General features: G+C 49.2%; 1 protein-coding gene across 3 annotated transcripts in view; it reads left to right on the forward strand.

Annotated features, from left to right (window-relative positions):
* Window positions 1-1,686: 1,686 nt before the first annotated feature.
* LOXL2 (lysyl oxidase like 2) overlaps window positions 1,687-24,094 on the forward strand; it is an 89,527-nt gene continuing 67,119 nt past the window's right edge. For all 3 annotated transcript variants that reach the window (XM_044766833.2, XM_014835561.3, XM_014835562.3), the window contains exon 1: window positions 1,687-2,076. The gene's annotated coding sequence lies outside the window, so the exon portion shown is untranslated. The remainder of the gene's footprint in view (window positions 2,077-24,094) is intronic.

Genomic DNA, 24,094 nt, shown 5'->3' on the forward strand with positions numbered 1-24,094 from the left:
AGGGATCAGAGAAAAGGATGAAGGGAGTAGAGAGACCCCAGGTCTACTTGCTTTCATTGAGCATCTGCCATGTGCAGGCCCTGCGTTGGGTGGACTGTCACAGCTGAGGGAGAGCTCAAACAACTAGGCATTGCTGGGCAGACGAGACAAGGGAATGGTGTGTTCAAAGGCCCTGGGGTGTGAAACAACAGGCACGGAGAACAGCAAACAGCAGTGAGGGCCTATGGGGGAGGGGGTGACCGGGAGATGGGTGGGCTGGATGTTCCCTGTCAGCTGTACCCAAGGGTGCAGATTGTGTCCTGGGGGACTTGGGGCTCCTGTGCGGTTGTTTTTCTTTTTTTAAGTGGAAATTTTTATTGAGATCATTGTAGATTGACATGCAGTTGTAAGAAATAATACAGAGATGCCACATACACTTTGCCCGGTTTCCCCCAACGGTGACATTTTCCAAAGCTGTAGGAGAAGATCACAACCAGCATACTGACGTTGAGACAAGGTTTTGATCTTATTCAGATTTCCCCAGTGCTGCCTATACTTGTGAGTGTGCGGGTGTGTTAAGGTCTGTACAATTTTATCACTCGTGTAGGTTCTTGCATCCACCACAACTGTTGAGACCCGGAACCGTTCCAACACCGCGAGAACTCGATCTCCCTCTCATGGCCACGCCCACCTCCCTCCCGCCCCTCCCCCTACTGCTCGCCAGACCAAGGGGTGATGGGTGTGGAGGGTCAACAGGAGGGGCCTGAGAAGACCCCATTTCTGCCTAGCAGAGCTCAGAGGGGTGGGGCGCGCTGTGAGTTAGGGTGCCCAGGTCTGGCGCTCCTACGTTACTGTGGCCGTGGGAATGTCCAGGGGGCCCGGAGGAATGACCTGGAGGCCAATGGGTTGGGCGAGAAGAGAAGGTTGAGCTGGAGTCTGAGATTTCGCTGGTGCTGTGTGCGCTGGGGAGGGAGCCGAGCGAGAGGACAGGACCGAGGAGGGAGAGGGACGCAGGAGGGTCGAGGAGGATCGCCGCGTCAGTGCGTCACAGTGTCTGCGGACTGCCCCCTCCGGGCCGGCCCGAACAGAGGCCCACAGACTGCTGCCTTGATTTACAGCTTGCGGCCTCCCGCCTGGCCAAGCCTGGCTCTTGCTTAAGGAGCCCCGGGAGTCTGCACGAGGGCTCCCCCAACAGGGTCACTTTGCCCCTGCTATGAGCTTCAGAGCCAGGCATGGAATGTCCTTCAGCACAACATGCACCCCTTGGCTGTGTCCTGTTCAGTACCCTCAGCGCAGAGCTTGTTAATCCTCGCCCTGCCATACCAGGAAGGACCGTCAAGGTCACTGACTCCAAAGCCTTTAATTTACAAAGGAGAAAGCTGATCCTCAGCGAAGAGAGAGTCTCGCTGATCGGTTGATGTGGTCTATTGGAAGAAAGGGGGCTGTTTGTTTCACCTTCAGAATCTGCTTTCCCCTCAGAGGAGAAAGCCCGGCGAGACGGATGAAAGTTTCTGAACTCTTCATTCATCAGTTTTTATTGAGCGTCTACTGTGTGCTGGGCCGTGCTGCGCTCCCCGGATACAGACATGGATTAGGGAAGGACGCCCTAGCGCTGGTGGATAAGGACATCGAAGGGTTAAATTCCGGGCGCTGTGCGGGGGCGTGGAGGGCAGAGGACTCTCCCAGAGGAAAGGCCCCCTCCCTGGCTTCTCAGGCTCCGGAAACCTAGGCGTGAAGAGCCTGGGAAGGGCTCCCCGCTGGCGCGCGGCCTCCCCCGCAGACCCCCCTCGGCCCCGGGAGTGGCCGCTCTCGAATTACAACAAAAGGGGCTGGAGGCCAGGCGGCTGCGGTGGCCGCCTTCGGGGAAGGAGGTGGGTCCGGGGAGGGGTTTGCCGTCCGACTCCCTTTAAAAGTACCGGGAAAAGAGTAAAGGAGCGACTCCGGCCCGCGGCTTCCTAACTTGGAGCTCGCTTTCTCCAGCAGCCGGAGAAGTCCTCTCCCCCGCTCTGCTGCGGACGGGGCTCAACGCCGACGGGCGCAGAGGGGCCGCCGCGGAAAGCCCGAGCCCAGCCACGCCAGGGGGACTCCTGCGGCCAAGTAAGAGAGCTGCCCGCGCCTCCCCTCCCCACTGCGGTGCGCGGGAATGCGGGAGCGTCCGGGTGGGGTCTCCAGGCTCCACTCCCCGCGAGGCCCCCTCTCAGCCGTGCTTGGGGGTCCCGGGATCTGAGCAGCGGGCGCACAGGGCGAAGGCTTCTTGCTCTGAGAGATGCGAGGACGTGCCGGCTAACGGGTCACCTCCCCTCTCGGGCAGACCCACCCAGCCCCACCTCGCCTGAGCCGGGCGAGGCGATGCAGCTGGCGCGTCCCGGGGAGGAGGGCGCTCGGTTCCTTGCTTGCCAGGGGTGCCTGCGACCAGGCAGGACGGAGCAAGTCTAGGCTTGGTGCGCGCTAGGTGCCTAGGAGGGTGCAACGTGGGGCCCAGAGACACTGGGGGCTGTTCTCGAGTCTGGAGTTCTGGTTTTTGAGGATGTGGAACGCTAGAGGAACAGCGGCGCCCTGGGGTGTCCCCGGAGCTGTGGCTTTGGGGATGTGGAGCGCACGGGGCTGGGACGGAGTGGGGGAACCCTGGGCCTGCTCCTGGGCGCTTTAGCGCCCACTGCCTGGAATTGGGCTTTTTCCCCAGCCTGCCGGAAGGCTCGTCAGAGCGCAGGAGCGCCCTGAGTCCTGCAGGAGAGGCGCGGTCCGCACGCCAGGTATTCACTTCCAAGTCGTCCCGGCTCGTCCGGCGACCAGGGAACCTCTCCCGCCATTATCCCAGAAGGGCCTGGAGTGGGGAAGAACCAGCACAAGCGAACCCACGGATCGTGCTTGTGGGGTCGCCCCGGGGTAGAGCTAATCCTCGTCTCGTGCCGATACTCCCGCGGTCCTCGGTGCCTGCAGCTTTTACGCAGGCGCTTTCGCCTGTGCGCTCCGCCCCCACTCCCCAGGTCCCCCAAATCTAGGAGCTCACTGATGTAGCTGCCTGCTGGAGGTTTCGCTGTAAATCATCGCCGGCATAGAAACGAGGGGAAGAAACAAGCGAGACTCCTCTCTCTCATCACCCCCTCCCCAGCCCCGCCCCGGCAAAGACCACCAAAACCAGCGGGGGTGGGGTGAGGGGACGCGGCGGAAGGCGGCAGGCGGAGGGGCCTGAACTGCTCCTTCTCGCTGGGAAAGCTCAAGTCTTGATGAGAGGAGAGAGATGCTTGAAAGTCAGAAACTTGCCCCAAATTAATTTCATCCTCTAGAATTTTGGACTGTGGGGATCTTAAAATCAGTCCAGTCGTTTCTTTTGGCAGAAGAGGAAAAATGGTGAAACTCAAGGCCACTGAGTTAGTCAGTGTGGGAACTCCGACCCACATGCTGTCTGTCCTGGGACCCAAAAACCCATTTGTCACCCTTGGTGGGATTATTTAGTTATTTGTAGTGTCTTGCGTACTTAATGGTCAGGGATGGGGCTTAGGACGAAGACAAAGTGTTCATTTCCGTGTTCAGTTCCCAGATGTGACTGACTCATTGGACCCTGCCTTAGCTGAACTATTCATTTCCCAACCCCCTTTGTCCTCTTCCTCTTCCTGGTCCCTAGTATCTGTCCCTCGAATGACCATCAAACCCACGGCAAAGTGCCTGTGCCCCATGGACCGTGGTGGCTCCTAGGGCCCAAGGGGGTCGAGTCTAGTGGTTTTGTGTGTGTGTGTGTGCACGCGTGTGCACACACGTGCCCAAGCATCTGTTTGTCTCTCCGTGACTTTGTTATAAAGTGACTTGGTCTAAGGTCACGTAGCCATTAAATGACAAAGCTGAATATGAAAGCTAGGTCTGAAGACAAAGCATGACCTGACAGCACAGGGTGGCTGACTTGATGCGGAGCAGACGAGAGAGTCTGGGGAGCTGCTTCCTACTGTCTCTGGTCCCACTCGGCCCCTTGTCTGGCCTCTCCTGGCCTTGTCTTCTGACAGCAGGATGACCAGTGTGGAAAGGGCTCGTGAAGGAAACACATTTTCTATGCTCTGGAGATGACCATCAGTGGAACTTTCTAATGTCCTCCCAAATTTTGCATTGTTTACTTAAACATTAGTTTTTATTCTGAAAAGTTTTAAATATGCTGAAGAGTAGACAGAAGCTGTCCATACGCTTCTTACTCTGCTTCCACAGTTATCGACATTTTGCCACAGTTGCTTCGTCTGTCCCTTTTCTCTTTCTTTGTTGAAGTATTTTAAAGAAAATCTCAGACATCAAATCATTTCATCCCTGCATATTTCAGCGTGATCTCAAAATATTAAATAACCACTCTGCCGTTATTATACCTAAGAAAATTAACAATCATTCTTTGGTATCATCTAATACCTGGTCCATATTAAAAAATTTTCCCCAAAATGTCTTTTTACAGTTGATCTGAGTTCTGTTGATTTTTATAATTTATGTTCACATTGCATGTTATTCTTTTCAAACCACTTTTCTATTCACTATGTTATCTGACTCTTACAACATCCCACTAAAGAGTGAGGTGGGCATCACTGGTTTCATTTTGCAGTTGAGGACCTGGCGGGCAGATAAGTTGTCCGGACGGCACAGCTGGGACGGCGGGGCCAGGCCTGACCCAGCCTCCTGGCTCTGGCAGCAGTGGTGTTTCCCAGTGCTCCTCATGGAACATCAGCTGTTCTCTGAAGCGTTCATCTTGCCTCTGGCTCCAGCCTGGGCTTATCACTTCCTGTACACCTGCTATCAGGACTGCCTGTGTAAATGTTTCCTCGTTGGCCATTTGGTGCTGGAGATAAATCAGCGGCAAAGTCAGGAAACCTGGGGTCATTTCCCAGCTCATTGTAAAACCGTATAACGACTTACCTCTCAAGGACTCAGTGGTCCCTCTCCAAACCTTGAAGCATTGTCCCTCCCCATTCTCTGGCTCCTGGGTCTGAAAGTAGGATGAGTGACATGACTGTGGCGGGGATTCCTGGAAGAGACAAAGGCCCCAGAAAGAAATCTCATTGAGAACATTGACCGGCTCCCGAGTATTTTGGCAGCTGGCATCCTAAGTCGGAGGTTCCTATCCTGTGACAGAGAAGAGGCCTCCCTCTGAAGTCCTTCATTTATGGACAGCTATGTCTATTCTGTCTTTGTCTGCTGGGCAGTAGAAGACCAGACCTTTTTACTTTTAGCGTTTTCATTACTTGTGTTTTTCTGCTTTGAAATAGGGCGATAAATCATTTTTACGTCTTATTAATGAGACTCATGAGTCAGAATTCTCTTTCCTTGGCTGGCTGTGTGGGAAAATGGAATCTCTTATTTCTTGACTCCTAGATTTTCTGCTCTTAAGTTCATTGCCCTGAAATAGACAGAACGAACAGACCTTCCATAAAACAGCTGGTTAGGGACAGAGACACTGATTGCTCCAATCCCGTTATCCAACTGCAGGAACTCAAAAGGGTCAAAGCATTAAACTGAAGCCACACTGTCTTCTGGCAACCACAAGTTCTCTTTCCCCTTAGCTAGGAGGCCAGCTCTGTGGGGGTGGAATTTCTAGGTGATTCCACGTCAGCAGCTGCAGTTGCTTCCTTCCTTTTACAGTTTTGGGATTGTAAGAGGTATGGTTCCTCACTCCCAGGGCTGCCTGGATTCTGAAGAACAGCCTGTAATTACCATTGTCCATTTCCCTCGGGAGAAAGACCTTGTGGTCAGTCTGCAGGGTGGTGTCCCACAGACCCTCCTGCACTCTGGACCCTGGGTGGGCCATGAGGCCTCAGATGAAGAGGCCAGAGGCTGCCCGGCTGCAGGCCACAGAATCAGCAGGACTAGCAATTGTCGGCCAGAAAAGGGAGAGCCCAGCAGACGTTGACAGAGACACAGCCACAGCAATGCTCTGCTCACCTTCTAAGTCTCCAGCCGTGTCTAGGTTGAGGCGAGTCTTCAGACCGTCTCCTCCTCGTCATTCCAGCTGTCCTCTGCTGTTGAGCGTGGTGCATGCCTGGCAGGGAACACAGCTCGGCCAGGTGTGCTGGCTGGTCTTCCCCGCCACCTGTGCCAGTGAAGTCTTTAGATGCCAAGACCACCCTTTCAGAATAGCCACTGCTTCAAGGGTGATAAAGCATGATGGTGACAGTTTAGATAAGATTTGCATCCAGACTTTTAAGAAATCTTTTGCACTTCCCTTGGCAGAAACAATCTACCTGGGCGAGTTGCGTGTGGCAAATACGGGTGTAGAGCGAGAAGGACTCTGCCCATCCTGAGGATGTGGGTGGGATCACGGTCAATAAGTTCTTCTTGCCCAGGGCTTCTTGATCTCTTCACTTGAGATGCCTTTAAATTATATTATAAAGTTATATGCAAATGGTGGTTTCTTTTTGGTTTTTTCATTGTCGGAATCTCTGACAAACAGACACAGGTTGGCCCCATGGATGTCCCTGGCAACGTCTCCCACGTGTCCTCCTTGATGAGTCGCCAACATAATGTTAAGAGTGTCTTCTGGGAGAATCATGCCGCCTGCCTATACAGCATACACTTTCTGAGAAGATAACATGTCCATCACTTGTGAACAGCTTCGTTTGCTCAGACAGCTGCTTTCTACTGTCCTTCCTGAACTTGGATCCATGAACTCCCCCCACCCCCACCCTTGTCCTTGAGTGCCATTGATGTCCTGGGATGAACAGAGCACAGCTGCCCAAAGTACCTGCATGACTCAAAGATTTAGTAGGAAAGAGATTTTTCTAAATATTTCTAGAACTCTTCTAAAGCACAAATATAAACTTGTGTAAGGTACATTTTTAAAGTAAACCCCCCCCCCCCGCCCAAGAATACCATCCATAGGTAAAATGGCACCAATCCTATGCAAACATCTGGATGAACTTTTGTTTTTGTTTTTATTGTGGTAAAACATACATAACATAAAACTCTCCATTTTGAACTTTTTTTTTTTTTTTTTGCTGAGGAAGATTAGCCCTTAGCTAACATCTGTTGCCAATCTTCCTCTTTTTTTTTTTGCTTGAGGAAGATTATCCTTGTGCTAATATCTGTGCCAGTCTTTCTCAGCTTTATATGTTGGTTGCCACCACAGCATGTCTGACAAGTGGTGTAGGTCTGTGCCTGGGATCCAAACCTGTGAACCCAGGCTGCCAAAGCAGAGTGCACCAAACTCAACCACTATGCCACTGAGCTGGCCCCTATTTTAACCATTTTTAAGTGTAAAGTTCAGTGGCACACTGTTGTGTAACCATCACCACCACCCATCTCCAGAACTTTTTCATCTTCCAAAAAATGAAACTCTGTGCCCATTAAACATTAACTCTCCATTCTCCCATCACCCTGCCCCAGGAAACTTTATTCTACTTTCTGTCTCTATGAATTTGACTACTCTAGGTGCCTGATAGAAGTGGACTCATACAGTATTTGTCTGTTTGTGACTTGCTTATTTCACTTAATGTATTGTCTTCAAGTTTTGTCCATGTTGTAGCACGCGTCAGAATTTCCTTCCTTTTTAAGGCCTAATAATATTCCATTGTATGTATAGACCACATTTGGCTTATCTCTTCATCCGTCAGTGGACACCTGGGTTGCTTCCACCTTTTGGTTACTGTGAATAATGCTGCTGTGAACATGGGTGTGTGCATACCTGTTCTAGATGACGTTTTACGAAATGAGCATACCCTTGTGGCTCCCACCTAGATCAGGAATAGAACATGACCAGAGTGCATCGATTTAAAGGTACAGCAGGAGATTTCAGACAATTTCCCTGCCTGCGTGCGGCTGCTTCAGGTCTGGAGATTGGCTGTGTATTTTCTCTACTGCGACGTGGTTTGAAAGAGATGTTTAAAAACACAGTTTATAATCTGGAAGGATGAGTTGTGCGATTTAAGCACCTTCTTTCCCTAAAACATCTCAGGAAGCTAGTGCGACATGTTTGGGGCTTGCAGCCGCAGCTGTATGAGCACAACGTCACTAAGTGTCATTCTTCCAGGCTCTCCTGGCCCAAGGAGGTTTGCGTCCACCTGGAGAACTCCCGCTCTTTTGTCAGCTTCTGCTGGGGCATGAGATTTCAGCCTGAGTGAAAAATTCTGTGGCCGTGGCCTGCCTTCCTGCCTCCCTTTCCTTCCTTCCTCCTTCCCTCCCCTTCTGGTCCTCTCTCTCTTCTTAACTAAAACGGTTGATTAGTGACTTTCTATGTGCCAGACACTCTGCCAGTCACTGTAGGAGATGCAAAAATTAAAAAGATGCAATATTTGACATGTGTATTTAAAAATAAGTTATCAGTCAAGAATAACCTTCTGGTGCCTGGCACCCAACCCCATGGAGCCCACCCGGTGCCAACAGCAGCCTTAGAGCACAGCCAAAGAATCTGGGGGGCTTGGGCTTGTTGCTGCCCACGAAGAGGGGAAGACCGTCCCTCAAGCTACCTGGAGTTGCTCTAGCATGCCCAGAACCAAATGGTAGGAAGAATTGTTTAAAATACTTTTAAGCTGCCTTGAATTCGGGTGCTCTGTCGAGACCACTCTGCTATATGATATTTAGGGGCCAATTTAATGATTAAGAAGGAAAAACCAAAATTTAGACATCAGTGAAAGCCTGTGACATCTCTAATAGGTTTCAGTGCCACTCTTGATTTTCCTAAATTGATTTTTCCCAAGTGTTTTTTCTTCCCTGCACCTGTCAAAGCCATGCCCACCGCTCCACCCCACCACCAACCCCCTATGTTGTCTGTTACCCCAACACCATGACATTGCATCATGACGTCTCCCCAGCGTCACCTGTTGCCAGGAGAGTTGCTGGTACCCTAACTAGCCTCCTTTCCTTTTGGTCTTAACCTGTGTCAAAACGTCCTTTATGCTGTAGCCACAGTGATCTTTCTAGAGCAGGGGTTGGTGCACTTTTTTTCTAAGGGCCAGATAAATATTTTAGACTTTACAGGCCCATACCATCTTCGTGGCAAATGGTCAACTCTGCTGTTTCAGTAGGAAAGCAGCCATAGATAACTACTAAAGAAATGAACATGACTGTGTTCCAATAAAACTTTATTTACAGATTTGGCCCATGGGCTATAGTTTGCTGACTTCTGCTCTAGATCACAGCTCTGCGTCCACCACCCTCCTCCCTACCTTTCATTGGCTCACCCCAAAGGAAAACTCAACATTTCTTAGCATGACTTTCAGGTTTCCTCATGGCCCTCTGCTTGCTTCTCCAACCTCACCTCTTCCACTTCTGACCACACCCACTCCCCCAGCACTTTCACTTTTCATCTTGCAGTTCTGAACCACACACACTCCAGAACACCCTGTGTTATTTTAGACCTGCTTGGAATGGTCTCCCCCCCACCTCCCCCCCCCACCTGTCAAACTCTTAACTTTCCTTCAAAATCCGCCCAGGTGTCAACTGTCTAAAGCTTTCCCTGTTTCTCATCCTCAGTTGTATCACTGCCTTCCCGGTTCTATTTCTGTACCTTATTGCTTCTCTAAATATACGGTGAACTCCTGAGGGCAGAACCCATGTCAGGTTTATCTTTGAATTCTCAGTGCCTAAGTCACATAGCAAATGCTTTATAAATATATACTACTAAACTGAAGTGTCATTTAAGTAGATTCATTTTTTAACAGTTTGAGATGTAATTCAGATACCAATCAGTTCACCTATTTGAAGTGTTCAATTCAGTGGATTTTGGTGTATTCACAGATATGTGTAACCGTCACCACAGTCAATGCGAGATCATTCCATCACCACAGAGAGAATCCTGTACCCTTTAGCCATAGCCACCTTCTCTCCCACTGATCCCTAAACAGCTACTAATCGACTTTCTGTCTCCATATTGCCAGTTTTGGATATTTGATATAAATGGAATCATATAATATATGGTCTTTTTGGTTTGGCTTCTTTCACTTCACATAATGTTTTCAGGTTCCATCCATGTTGTGGCATGTGACCATACTTCATTCCTTTTTATGGCTCAATAATGTTCCATTGTATGGATGCACCACATTTTGTTTATCCATTCATTATTTGTGGACATTTGGGTTGTTTCCACCTTTTGGCTATTACGAACAGTATTGCTATGAATATTCCTGTACAAGTTTTTAATTGCACACCTGTTTTCAATTCTCCTGGGTGTATAAGTAGGAATGGAATTGCTAGGTGATATGGTAATTCTATGTCTAACTTTTTGAAGAACTGCCAAACTATTTTCCGCAATAGCTGTACCATTTTACATTCCATCCAGCAATGCATGAGGGTTCCAATTTTTCCCCGTGTTCACCAACACCTACTTTTTCCCACTGTTAAAACAATATTATAGACATCCTGGTGAATATGAAGTGGTATCTTGTGGTTTTGATTTGCGTTTCCCTAATGATTAGTGATGCTGGGCATCTGTCCATGTGCTTGTTGACCGTTTGTATGTCCTCTTTGGGGAAATGTCTATTCAGGTCCTGTGCCCGTTTTTAAATTGGATGGCTTGTCTTTTTGTTATTGAATTGTAAGAAGTTTTATATATTCTGGATACTAGCCCCATATCAGATATATCATTTACAAAGATTGTCTCCCGTTCTGTGGGTTGTCTTTTCATTTTCTTGATAGTGTCTTTTTTTTTCTCAGTTCACATCACATTTACTCAATATTTATCCTGTGTTCGGCACAGGAGATCCAGAAATGTGTGTGTCTCCAAGGGGTTTACAGTCTCAGGAGGGAGACAAACATGCAAGCAATATAATAAATACAGCCTTTTTCCTACCCCAACTACTGCTGCCTGGTTCATGGAGCATCTTGATAGTGTCTTTTGATGTACAGAAGTTTTTAATTTTGATGAAGTCCAATATACCTATTTTTCGTTTTGTTGTCTGTGCTTTTGGTATCATACCTAAGAAACCATTGCCAAATCCAAAGTCATGGAGATTTACCTCTATGTTTTCTTCTAAGAGTTTTATAGTTTTTTTTTTATATTTAGTTCTTTGATCCATTTTAAATTTCAATTAATTTTTGTAAATGGTGCGAGGTAAGGGTCCAACTTCTTCCTTTTACATGTGTCTATCCAATTACTCCAGCATCATTTTTTGAAAAGACAATTCTTTCCCAATTGATTGGTCTTGTTACCCTTGTCCAAATGAATTGGTCATAGATGTGTGAGTTTATTACTGGACTCTCAATTCTATGCCATTGATCTATATGTCTGTTCTTGTGCCAGTACCATGCTGTCTTGATTACCCTTGCTTTGTAGTACCTTTTGAAATTCGGAGGTTTGAATCCTCCCACTTTGTTCTCCTTTCTCAGAATTGTCTTGGCTATTCTGTGTCCCTTACAATTCGGTATGAATATTAGAATCAGCTTGTTAATTTCCATGAGAAAGTCAGTCGGGATTCTCCTGGGATTGTGATGAATCTGTAGGTCGCTTTGTATTCTCATCTTAACGATATTAAGGCTTCCAACCCAAGGACATGGGATGTTTTCCCATTTGTTCAGATCTTCTTTAATTTCTTTCAACAATGTTTTATAGTTTTCTGAGTATAAATTTTGCATGTCTTTTGTTAAATTTATTCTTAAGTATTTTTTTGATGCTATTATAAGAGGAATTATTTTCTTAATTTCACTTTTGGGATTATTCTTTGAAAGTGTATAGAAACAGTTAATTTTTGTATATTGATCTTGTATCCTGTAACCTGCTGAGCCTTTTTTTTATCAATTCTAATGGTCTTTTAGTAGATTCCTTAGGATTTTTTATTTACACATGTGGATAGATTCTTAAACAAAGAGTAGGTGCTCAGGAGGTGGATATATGGTGTCCTAGAAGAGGGAACAGCAAGTCCAAGGCAGGGTAGTGTGGAAACAGAATGACATGCACTCAGGTCAGTATGGCTGGAGCTCGGGGTTGCAGGCTGAAGCCAGTGTGTGTCCTGCTAAAGAGTGTGGAGGCATCCTGTATCCCCCAGTGGGAGCCATACCATGCTTGGAGATACAGTAAGAATATTAGAATCATTCTTAAAAGGAGGCCCAGAAAAGACTTATGATCAGCACCCAAGATATTGATCTGCTCCAAAGGTAGCTGAGAAGGTCTGCCCCCTCAGTAAGAGCAAGAACCTGTAGGTCTCTGTATATGCCAGTACTCTGTGGATGCTGTGATCTTGAGGAATGATCACCAGCGACAGTACCAGGTGGCATTGTGCAGCCGAGCCCGGCCAGCTTTGGTGATGTGGCAGCTGGTGCCCGCTGCTGTCACTCACTGGGCGTCTGGAGGGAGCCAGTGCTTCTATGGACAGCAGAATCCCAGATAACAGGCTCTTAGCAAACTTCACAGCAGCATTCCTACCCTCCTCCCCCATGTAGCCAGACATTTCCAGACAAGCCAAAGATCAGGCTGTGGCGCCCATGCCAGCGGCTCCTTCTTTCCCTCGGCCCTCTGAGTCTAGCTCTCGTCTGAGGAGCTCAGGCCTGAAGAACTGACTGCTGGCCCAGGCTGCATTGCTTGGAGGAGAGCTTGGTCTGGAAGCTTCTGGAGACACAAGAAGTGTACAAAGCTAAGGGTGAGTCCTGCTATGACCAGCCCTACCTGAGGCACACAGAAAGCTAAACAGAGAGGGCTTGAGAACTTAGGAACTGAGCTCAGAAGGTGCCTCCTTGGCTGCTTTTGAGAGGCTGTCTCTTAGAAAAACTGGCTTTTACCCTCTCTCCAGCATAGGACTCCCTGCCCCGCCCCTCCCTACCCCCCTGCTCCTCTTACCCCCACTATCCCAGCCCCTCCCTCTCTCAGTGTCTGTGCCTGGACCAGCCCTCGGCACGCCCCCTCCAGGAGTCTGTACGAAGTGGGCCCCATCTCTAACCACACCTCTTCCTGGAAACACTGAGCGGGTCTGCAGTGACTCGAGTGCGTACCGAGTGTGCTCACCCATCTGGCCCTGCTTCTCTTCTCCTCCCCTGCCTGCCTTTTATGGACTTTAACATCTCCTTCAAAGTGGCATGGAAATTCAGACCAGTTTTGCTACTGACTGTAGCCCTGGGAAACAGCGTGTCTGAGAGTGTGGAGGGGGTCGGAGGATGGTTAAAGTCTGTTACCGGAGTGGGGTGTGAAGAGCAGTCAGTGTGTGAAGGGACACTCCTCTTGGAACTTTTCCAGGTTGTTGCTGTTTTTATAATTATAATAGTTACCACTCATTGAGCATCACTGTGAGCGGTCACCATACTGGGCACTCGATACTTCTTCTGTAACCCACTAAGACCCTAAGACCCTTTTCCATTCGCAGAAGCCAGATTGAACCCGGGACCATTCTCTGATACCAGCACCATGTTCTTTCAATTGTGATGTGTTCTCCTGTAGTCAAACCCTCTCTCCATTTTTTTTTAGGGGTTGGGGTTGGGGCTGGCTACTTTGAACCCAGTGGGCATCCTTGCCTCACTCTGTCTCCTCTGCCACCGTGGCAGCGTTGCCTGCCAGCTACTGCACTGATTGTGGGTTTTTCCTGCCCCTCCTTTATGGGCTACTTGCTCTAGAGATAAGATGTGTCTCTTACAAACATTATTTATTTGGCTTTTTCTTTCTGATCCAATCCAAGCGTCTCCAGCAGGCACCTTTTAAAGTGTATGAAGTTGTGCCTTCAGCCTCCCCAGTAAACACATTGGTCAAAGTGAGATTCCACCCAGAGCCAGGGGTGGACTGTGGGGAACCCTGGTCCATCACAACAAATCATGCCTGACAAAAGCCTCTTTCTGGGGGTGGAAAAAAATTCCGTGCTGTATGCCTACCTTCTCACCGTTTCCCTGTGCCTGAACATTCCCACTCTGTGGCCAGAAATAGATGGGACTGAGCCGGAATCTTTGGCCAGGGGCCAAGTGGACCAGCCTTGGCCAAGCCTGGTGTCGAAGTCTGCATTCTTGTCTGAGGTGGCTCAGAAGGCCCCCTCGTCCCCCATCCGCTTCCCTCTTTCTCTGAGCACACTCCATTCACCCAAGATAGCCTTCCTCCACAAAGGAATGTGTTCCACGTGTGGCCAGAAGCAGTACCCAGACCACAGCTGGGGTGGGCTCTCTGCGGTGCACTCTGGCCGTGAATGAGGCCCATTCATCACTCTGGCTGGTTCAGCAGGAGTCCCTGGCAGCAGGGGAGGGTCTGATGGAGGAGATGGCCCCCACTCCAACCCCTGACCCCAAATCTGAATGCTGACATCTGGCAGAGACGTTAGGCAGAGTGTTTCTGTCTGGAAGGAAGAATTCAGCTGAGCTCCATGCTGCGCTGTTCAATGACACTAAGCAAGTGCCCTTTGCATCGTGGGCCACTGCTCCTGGCTGGGGAGTGAGTGGCATGGTTGTTTATGTGATGCTTCCCGTTTGGGGCAGGAGGCCCATTACGGGAGCTCCAGAGCACAAGATGTGGAGCAAGTGCTGGGAGGAATGAATCATTTCCCCACCTACCGTGCCTCAGAAGCTGTGAGGCTAGTCACGCAGAGCTGGAGCCCGAGGGAGGCTGCTTTAGGAGGCTCCTATGCCCCAGAGGGCCAGGTTGGTGCGCTGGGGGAGTGGGAACAGTTACGCAGATCAGCTTGTGTAAGAGCTGTGCTTTTTGCTAAGTGCACTCTGCAGGAATAGTGCATAATTTTCAGTGTGTCCCCCGACTCTGTGTGTGCCTTTGCTGTTGACTAGGCATCAGTCCGTCGTATTGGGCATTTTTTGCCTGGGTGCCACAGAGTGAGGTGTCAGTTGTAAGAGGCCACGTTTGTCCTACTTTTGAAGAACACATGGGGGACATCAATAACCACTTGGCTTTCAGGAATGTTCTTAGGCCGGCAAGTTCTACAGCACAGAATGCCTTTTCCGGGTAGACGAGAAGTGATCCAGACAGGCCTGCTCTGGGGAGAAGAAGAACATTTGAGCAGCCCCAAGGAGATCTTGGGACTCAGAGATCTTGGAGTAGGCCTTTCATCTTTCTTCCCAGGCAGAAGGATTTGGCTCTCAAAGTACGAGCCTCAGAAAAGGACGCTGGAAGTCCCAGTTTTACATTTTCTCCTTTCCCTTTTGGAGGCCTTTTGGGTCAAAATTAAGTAAAGGGTTTTCAGGTATTTATCCATTATCAGTACAATGCCACTCCTGGAATCATAGAAATCGCTGTTTCTATAATGTACTGGAAAGTTCCTGAGGCGACGTGTGCGCCAGAGCTAAAGATATCCTCCAGAGCTAAAGATGCTCTTCAGACAGTCGAAGTAGCACTGTTCATGATCAACGGAGAAACTTGAGCAAGGTGTGGGTTTAGAACCTCTGCCTCCCCCTCTGACCACACCCTGCGCCCCCGGTCCCAGCAAGCCCAGCAAGCAGCGGTTGAGGTAAGCCCGCTTAAACGTCTTATTTGCAGATACTGCCTCTCCTGAAGCACACCCTCCCGTGAAGTCAGCATTAGCGCCTACCCAGTTTATACTGCACATGTGAAGACACCTTTTTATGTAGGTAATTAAGCTTTTCTCCAATACTGTGTATTCTTTGGAGCAAATGTATGTTTCTGGTTTTCAAGTAAGTTGTTGCAAGAGCTGAGTCCACGAGGAATTCCCTAAGCTCAGCTGGGGAGTTCCCAGTTCCCAAAGAACGCTGGGGGAAATCTGAAGATCAAAATTAAATACAACCAATTGCATTATGTAGCTTAGGATCAACCAACATTGTTGCTGGCATATGAACAGCCTGACTTAAATCTAGCAGGTAGTGCCTGTTTGAACAAAAATATTTTACCTGATATTTTTTGACCACCTACTATGGATCAGGAGCTTAAGAAACATGATCTTTGATTTTATAACAGTCCTGAAAGGTAAAGTATATGTTTCTTGTTTTCCCTTAAAAAAGCTGCTTTTAAGCACGTATCATTTTCCATTTTATAGAAGAAATACTGAGACTTAGAAGATCTGAGTGTGCCTGAGTTCACAGGGCTAAGAAGTGGTAAAAACGGGATTTGAATTCCATTCTATGTCACTCTAAACCACAGGTTCATGCTGCTTACTGGCAATAGAGAAGGGGCAGCACATCGAGCCTGTTCTCCATGGAGGAAAAACGTGCAGGCTGTCTGAGTGGGTCCCTGCATGCAGGGGCTGCTCAAGGCCCTTGGGGAAGGTGACCTGATTCTGGCTGATGTTTGTCAGGAATGCCTGGAACCCTGAGTCCCAGTGATGTGAAAGAATTCTTTACCCGTCTCCCCCAGACATCCCTTAGCGGCACAGTGTCCTTGTCGGCAGGCAAGGCTTGCACTAGTATCAACTGTGTCAACGCTGTATCCTCAAATGGATTGAGTTGAATGTAAGAATGTCCTCAACTGCTTAGCCAAGAGCCCAGTGAGAAAATACTGGGAGAGATAATTTACCACTTTCCGATAAGCCAAAGTCACAGCCAACATTTTTCTGGCACGTACTGGCTCTTATTTCTGTTAGTCAAATACCGCTGTCCTTGCGCATCTTGGCTTGAACCTTCTGATGATGACCCACCCCTGAGCTAAACTGTGTGAATAATTAACCATCTGCTGCAATAATTCCTTCATTCGGAGGAGGTTTTAAGAGAATACTCTCCAAGGTGGGCCTTCCTTTGTGGAATTTTCCTCTGCATGCCTGGAGAGGGTTGGTGAAACCTGAGCTTGGTTTGGTATGTGTGAACGAGCTGCAGCAATGTTCTCCTCACTCAGTTGGCTTGTGTTCAGGATAGAGGATGCCCCTGGAATTTCCCTGATGGGTGCTGATGCAACCTCCCTGGCATAGACTCTTCTTGGGCTGTCGATGACCTTAGAGGTCTTCAAAGGTGAATGCTGAGAATAGATCTTCCTGTTATCTAAAAACTCTCCCAACCGTGGTATCAGATAGATGTCTCCACCAGGCTTTTTGATTTCTTTAGTGGAATAAAAATCTCTGACCAAGGACTAAGAGCAGGTGTGAGGAGGATAAATGTGTCTTCATCAATGCAAATGTCATCAAGTGTCCAGAAGAGTAGGAGGAGAATTTACCATATTTGTTCATGATGAGGCACCAAAAAATGCCAGACACATAGCATGCTTCTGTTTGGTTTTCTTTCTCTTGTTTTATTCCAATTAAAATTCAAGCCTTTTTTTTTTTGGCTTTTGTTTTTAATCATTTGGATCCTACTACATTTCTTAGCGAAGCTCAAATCCTTTAACCCAAAGCAGTCTTCTCAAGCTGATTGGTCGCTGGGCAATGCGGCTGCACCGGAGTGCACACGTCTCAGTGCCGGGGATAAGAGGGGCTGGTGAAGAAGGGGTCGGCTCTGGCGTCTGGCTGCCTGGGTGCCAGCATGATCGCTTTCTAGCTCTGTGACCATAGGAGAATCACGAAGCCTTTCCATCCCTCGGGTTTTCCTCAGGGAAACAGGCGGGCTGATAGAACCTCTCTCACAGGGCTGCCCAGAGCTGTGCCATCCAGTGTGGCAGCCACCACCACATGGGGCCAGGGGGCACCTGAAACGTACTAGTCCCAACTGACATGGGCCGTGGGTGTAAAGTATGCACCAGATTTCAAAGACTAGAATGAGTAAAGAATGCAAAGTACCTCATACGTAATTCTTACATTGATTACATATTGGAATTATAATCTTTGGGACATATTGGTTTAAATAAAATATATCATTAACATTAATTTCTCCTGTTTCATTTTACTTTTTTAATGTGAGTACCAGAAAAATTTAAATTACGTATATGGCTCACATTATGCTTGAATTGTGAAGAGCCAGTTTAGACCAGATTAAAGGAGTTCACATCTGTGAAGCACTTTTCACACAGTAATTGACACAGAATAGTAATCAATAAATATAGGGTTTTTTAAAATATAACTTTCTCTTTAACAGAATCCCACCTTCAAGGCCAGCCCAGGTGGTGTCCAGGTTGCTGTTTAAAGTAGAAGTCATCTTTTAGAACAAGGTGGAGGGTGGGGTAAATGAATTCATAAATCAGTCAGAGAATAAGAAAGTCCAGACGTCCATAGGTGGGGGCAAATACTGTGGAGCTGCTCACCACAGTCCTTGCACGACGAAATTACCAGACCCCCAAAGTAAAGCACTCTGACCTCTCAACACCTCCTAATATACTGTGATGCTGAAGATGGAGCCTCCTGGGCTGCTCCACAAGGGCTCCTCCTGCCTCCCTGAGGCTGGCATCCATTTGGAAACGGCCTCAGAGAGGCGATGAGATGCGCTTGGCTGCCTGGCACCCCGGGAACAGGAGAGGATGCCCGCCGCCCGTGGGCCCCGAGCACAGCTACAGGTGTGTGGAGGCAGGCCGCGGGTGGAAGCAGCCGAGGAGGCTTCTCAGAGGAAGTGGGACTTCAGGAGTCCCGGCTCCTGGTGAGTCTGCTCCGTGGGCCCTTCAGACGCAAGCGCAGGTGCCCGCACCCCCTCTGAGAGTCCGCAGCGCTCACTGCCTCAGGCCCTGAGGGCCAGGGCGCCAGGGTCCAGCACATGATTAGGGGCCATTTAGGGGAGATTGCATGGATCCCAGGGGGGCTTCATTTCCCGTAAATTGCCCCAACGTCTGCCTGTGCCCTTTACTACCCGGAGTGGGTTGCAGACCTAAGCAGACACCCCGTCAGCTGATTTGAGGGACCTGGGCAAGGTCCACCTCCTCACAAGGAACCCTATGCCCTTATTTCCAACATTGCACAATATGCAAACTCAACTCTTAGAGTTCATGTCTAGGCATTCTTCATTAAAACATAAAAGTGCCCTGTCCTTAGAAAGGCAACTGATTTATTCCTTAATGTGTTAAATTCCTTAATACGATAAATTCATAAGGAATGCATTTATCAACTTGCTGTCCAATGGAAGTCAGAAGAAAAAGGTAGTTTTGATAAGGTGTGAAGATTTGAATAGGAATTTATAAGTATTCATTCAATAACTATTTGCCAAGTACAAGGCACAGGGCCCCACAGTCAGGGCATCTGAGTTGGCAGGAAGGAAAGCAAAGAATGAATGTGAATGAGGCTATGCTGTGTGCTAGGGATTTCCACATGTTATCTCATTTAACCATCACAACTCTCTCTCACACACACACACACACACACACACGCACACACGTAACGAGGGTTATTTCCATAATCAGGAGAGGAAATCCAGCCTCTAAAAGTAAATTGCCCCCAAATCTGTAGAGCTTGGTAGTGGTGAAAACAGGATTTCGACCCTTGTGTTCTGACTCCAAGAGGCCCAACATCACCTGTCCTGGGAACCAACGGTGCCAATAGTTACCAGGAGGAAGGCTTGCCAAGAGGCCAGAGGCCCCCGCCGTCCACTCACTTTAATAGCCCTTGACCTATAGAGTGGCGTTTGTTTTTCAAACCACAATGGAGAGGCCTGTGAAGTATCAGATGACCGTCAGAGCAGATGAGCCGGATGTGGGTGGAGCAGCCATGGAGCAGAGCAAACACACTCATGGAGGTCTGGGGTGGGCTCGGCAGCCGAGTATCCACTGGCAGTCCTGCAGTGAGAGTGCTGGGGAGGAAGCTTTCCTGAGATCCAGCTCTAGACCCAGGGCTCAAAGAGGGAGGGGTCCGCCCCTACAAAGACGGACCACAGCAAAGCAGGGAACCCAGTTCGACTCCTAACAATAGACTTCTCACCTAGGACTTTGAGGACTCCAGTGGAGTCATAAAATCTTAGAACCAGAAAGGTTCTTAAGATTGTTCCTCCAGTGCCTAGGATGGCAAATGCCCAGCAGACATGCTGCCACTCTGCCACCCAGACCACAGCAGTCATCACAAATCCAGGCCAGCGCTCTTTCCCCTCGGGTCTCAATGCCACTCAGCACCCCAGATAGCCATCACCAGCTAGCTGACTCTGACGTGCGAGTCGCCATCTGCCCACCTCCCCCGTCCTAGCCCACTCTCCTCATGACACAATGAGGAACTGGAGGCTGGGAGTGGCAGGGACTTGTTAAGATTACAGAACAGACGGGGAGCCTGAGCTCTTGTCATGGTCCTTGGTTGCATCTTGGGACCCAGAATGATACTTCCAGGTCCTCTGCAAGAGACCTCATCCAGGAACTTAGAGCATGGCTGAGAGACAAAATGAGGACAGACAGGGACAGACAGGCAGCCTGGTATACGAGATAGAATTGGAAGCCAGGATACCCAAGGTTAAGATGAGGCTCTGCAAGTACTAACCGTCAACCCTGGGCCAGTCCGTTAAACTCTTATTCCGCATTTCTTTTATCTGTAAAGTGAAATGAGATGGACTTGCTGACTCTGAATTCCCCTCCTGCTCTGAAGGTCTGCCCATCCGTCCTTCTTTTCCAGCACCTTCCAAACACTGTGTTCCAAACCCCGTCTCTTTTCTTTCCCTGCACTGAGTGCTTATTTCCACATCTGTTGCTTGCATCATGTCGTTGGCTCCAGGCCAGACTGCTCCACTTTTTTTTTCCCTGATTCTCCTTCCCAGCCCTGCTCACAGCCGTCCTCCTCTCATAGCCTCTCCTGACCTTTGTGCTGAAGTGGGAGGAGTCCTGCGCTGGAGAACCGGGAGATATAAATTATACTCCCTGCCCTTCCTCCCTTAGCCACGAGACCCTGGACGCGGCCCTCCACCTTCGCATGGCCCTGCATGGTCCTTTCTGGCTCTGACCTCTCTCATTGTACTCACAGGGACCCTTTGCATCCATACCTCCTAACACTCCCACAGCCTGGGCCCAACTGTTTGATACTTGAGTAACTTCTCTCCTTATAATTCTCCCATTCCAGATAGAGAGACTGGACCCACTCAGGAGACAAGGGGCGAATAATGAGGACAGAATTTACATTCTAGATAGGACCAACCCTGCAAGAATGTGAGCACCTCCCCTTTCTGGTGTCTCTCCCACTGCAGCTGGCTTCACACTTGTTCCAGAATAGGTGCTCAGTTAAGGGTAATCATTAAGGATTTTTAAAATTGACTATTATAACTTTTTATTTACAGAGCACAATTTGTGATGATTCTATGAACTGATAGGAACAGAATATGGGATAGTTCACAGGAACTAGGGAGTCATACTGACTGTCCCTCCATTCTTGCAGGAAAAGAAAGGAGGGCATGTTTTTCTGTACCTTAACCCTTTATTTATCACCTTCTCTGGGAGGATAAATCCACAGAGGGAACTTTTATTGTAGAGGCTACCAAAATTCAGTCAACAACTCTGCAAATTGTTCAATGAAAAAATGGTACTTTCACCGGCTTCAATGATCCCTTCGGGAAGAAGCACGTTTGTGAAACAAGACATTACTTACAGAAACGTAGGAGGCACAGGGAGTCTTTCTCGTTTGAGGTTTGGTACCGTCGACCACCCTGCTCCTCTCTGAGTTTTCCCGACCGAACCTTGCACGAGAGCCTGAGGCAGATGAAAGCGACCCCTGGACGTGATAAAGCTGGGACCCGGGAGGGTGGCTGGGGCAAGATGGGGCTCCCACCTCCTGGGACATGGGGGGCTGCGGTCACCAAGTTTCTCTTCTGCATCAGCTGAATACATTTCATCATAGGTAGAATCCACGTGTCTGTTCTACAGAGAAAAAGGCTGACGAAGAGGGAATGACCTTCTAGGGGTGAGAGCCGCCCATTGTGCCAGCCTAACCGCAGTCCCAGCTGCCTGGGGTTCTCTTCCAGCTCCTTTGTGAGCTCTCTGCGGTTTACAGACAAAATTGTGACTCTCATCCCCCAAGCGGGGCCGAGGTCCTCCTGGTCCCCGCCGCCCCTCTCCCAGGAATGAGGCTGGATCTATGCTGAGCTGTCCGCACGCTGTTCTCATCCAGCGGGGTTTTAATGAGCGCCTAGCATGTGCTAGGCCCGGGGCCAGGCGAGTCCCGCTTCACCAGCAGCTCCCGCCCCGCGTGAGCCGTGTGAGAAGAGAGTGGACATCTGCTCCCACGGAGCCTGGGGCGGCCTCCGCCCCCTCCTGACCCGGCCCGGCCCGCGGGAGGCAGGGGCCTGGGCGCAGCTGCGGGGCTGGGGAGCCGAGGCCGCCGAGTGAGCGCGCGGTCCAGCTCGGGGACCGTGTCACCGGCCCGCGCGCCCCGCGCCCCCGGGCTCACGTGTGCCGCGCCCCGCGCCGCGTGCGCCCGCCGGAGCTCTTCCCCGACCCCGGGCCTGCGGGCCGCGAAGGGAACCTCCCCCCAACCGCCCGCGGGGCGCGGTCCTCAACCGGACCATCGCGGTGGCGGGCGGCCCAGGCTGTCCTCGAGAAAGGACCCAGGACGAGTTGCCGCGAACAGCGGGACCCAGTTCCCAGAGGCCGCCCCGCCCCAGCGGCTGGGGGCTCCGCCAGGGAGGGGCTGAGCCCGAGCGCGCGGGGGCGAGGGAGGCGCGGGCCTCAGCTCTGCACCCGCCCAGGCTCTGCTTTGGCCGTCGGCTTCCGCCGGACAGCTTACCCTCCCGAGGGTTGGATGGATGCCACTGAGAAAAATGAATTTTACAAAGCGACAGGGAAAGATGAACATCCAGTTGAACAGAGGATAAAAAACATGAAGACGTAATTTCCAAAAAAAAAAAAAAAGAAATACAGGGGCCATTAAGTATGGGGGAAAAAGTTTAACCTTCTTAGTAGCAAAAGAAGTGCTAGTTAAAGCAAAATACTCTTTTCTGCTTATCGGATGGAGAAAGGTTTGATAACATGGTCATGGCTAGAATTTTTGAGATTGTGGGAAACCTACATATTCCTGGCTGACGTGTGAATTGATATAGCCTTTCTGGACTCTAGTATAGTTTTTCAGAAGTGTTGCCTTTTTTTTTTTTTTAAAGATTTTATTTTTTCCTTTTTCTCCCCAAAGCCCCCCAGTACACAGTTGTGTATTCTTCGTTGTGGGTTCTTCTAGTTGTGGCATGTGGGACGCTGCCTCAGCGTGGTCTGATGAGCAGTGCCATGTCCGCGCCCAGGATTCGAACTAACGAAACACTGGGCCGCCTGCAGCGGAGCGCGCGAACCTAACCACTCGGCCACGGGGCCAGCCTCCAGAAGTGTTGCCTTTTAACCAGCCCTTTTCCCAGCAATTTTGCTTTTAGGAATTTATCCCAAAGTTGTGGAAAGTGTTACGTACAAGGATATTCATTTCAACAATGTTTATAGCACTATAGCAATATTCAATCTTACAGTGTGTCCATAGGCTTGGATACTGTGTAATAAAAAGCTAGTAAAAGAATAGTCAATGAGGCATAGCGTTGGCAATATACTGTTAAACGTGAAAAGCAGCTTACAAAGCAGTATGTAGAAAATGATTCCAATTTTTAAAAGGAAATATGCATGTACAGAAAAAAGGCTGTAAGCATTATACACCACAGTGCTGATAATGGTTATCTCTGACAGCAGTATTGCAAATGACGTTTTTCATTTTACTTGTTTGCATTCTCAAGATTTCCGTTTTTTTTTTTTGGTTGAGGAAGATCGGCCCTGAGCTAACATCCATGCCCGTCTTCCTTTATTTTATATGTTGGACACTGCCACAGCATGGCTTGATGAACGGTGCAGAGGTCGCAGCCTGGGATCCTAACCCATGAACCCTGGGCCACGGAAGCACAGCGCATGAAACAAACAACTATGCCACTGGGCTGGCCCTGCATTCTCCAGATTGTTATCACCAGCTTGTATAACTTTTGCAATAAGAAATGACAACAACAAAAAACCCATAAAAGCTATTTTTAAAAGAAGAGAGAAGCATCTGGGTCAAATATTTACAATTCCCCAGAGCAGAGAGTAGGAGAAGTCCCCACAAAAGAAGCAAAAAATCCAGGAGTATTTTTCTAGGAAAGATTTAGGAGTTGAACACTGGCCATTCCCACAGATTGTGGAATCCAAGAAGATGAGTGGAGCAGTTTATAGAAATGCAAATCCAGAGATTGAATTCTTTTAAAATATTGCAGGGCCACATATTTTTTTCATTTCTTTCTGAGACGTGCAGAGATGGTCTGGAGGCCTTTGTGGCTCCCTTGTCGGGGAGAGGCTGGCAGATGTGGTGGGCAAGTGCTGGCCTGGGGCGCAGCTGCTGAGGGGCAGCAGAGCATTTCTGCGAAGGACACAGCCCAGGTCAGCCTGCTGCCCTCGATCAGGTCCTGGCCTGCCACTTACCGTCACTGCAACCTTAGGCCACTTGCCCAACCTCTCTGTGCCTCGTCTACCTCCTAAGGATAATAATGG

This window comes from Equus asinus, chromosome 3, assembly GCF_041296235.1.
Source record: "Equus asinus isolate D_3611 breed Donkey chromosome 3, EquAss-T2T_v2, whole genome shotgun sequence".
Taxonomy (NCBI): Eukaryota; Metazoa; Chordata; class Mammalia; order Perissodactyla; family Equidae; genus Equus; species Equus asinus.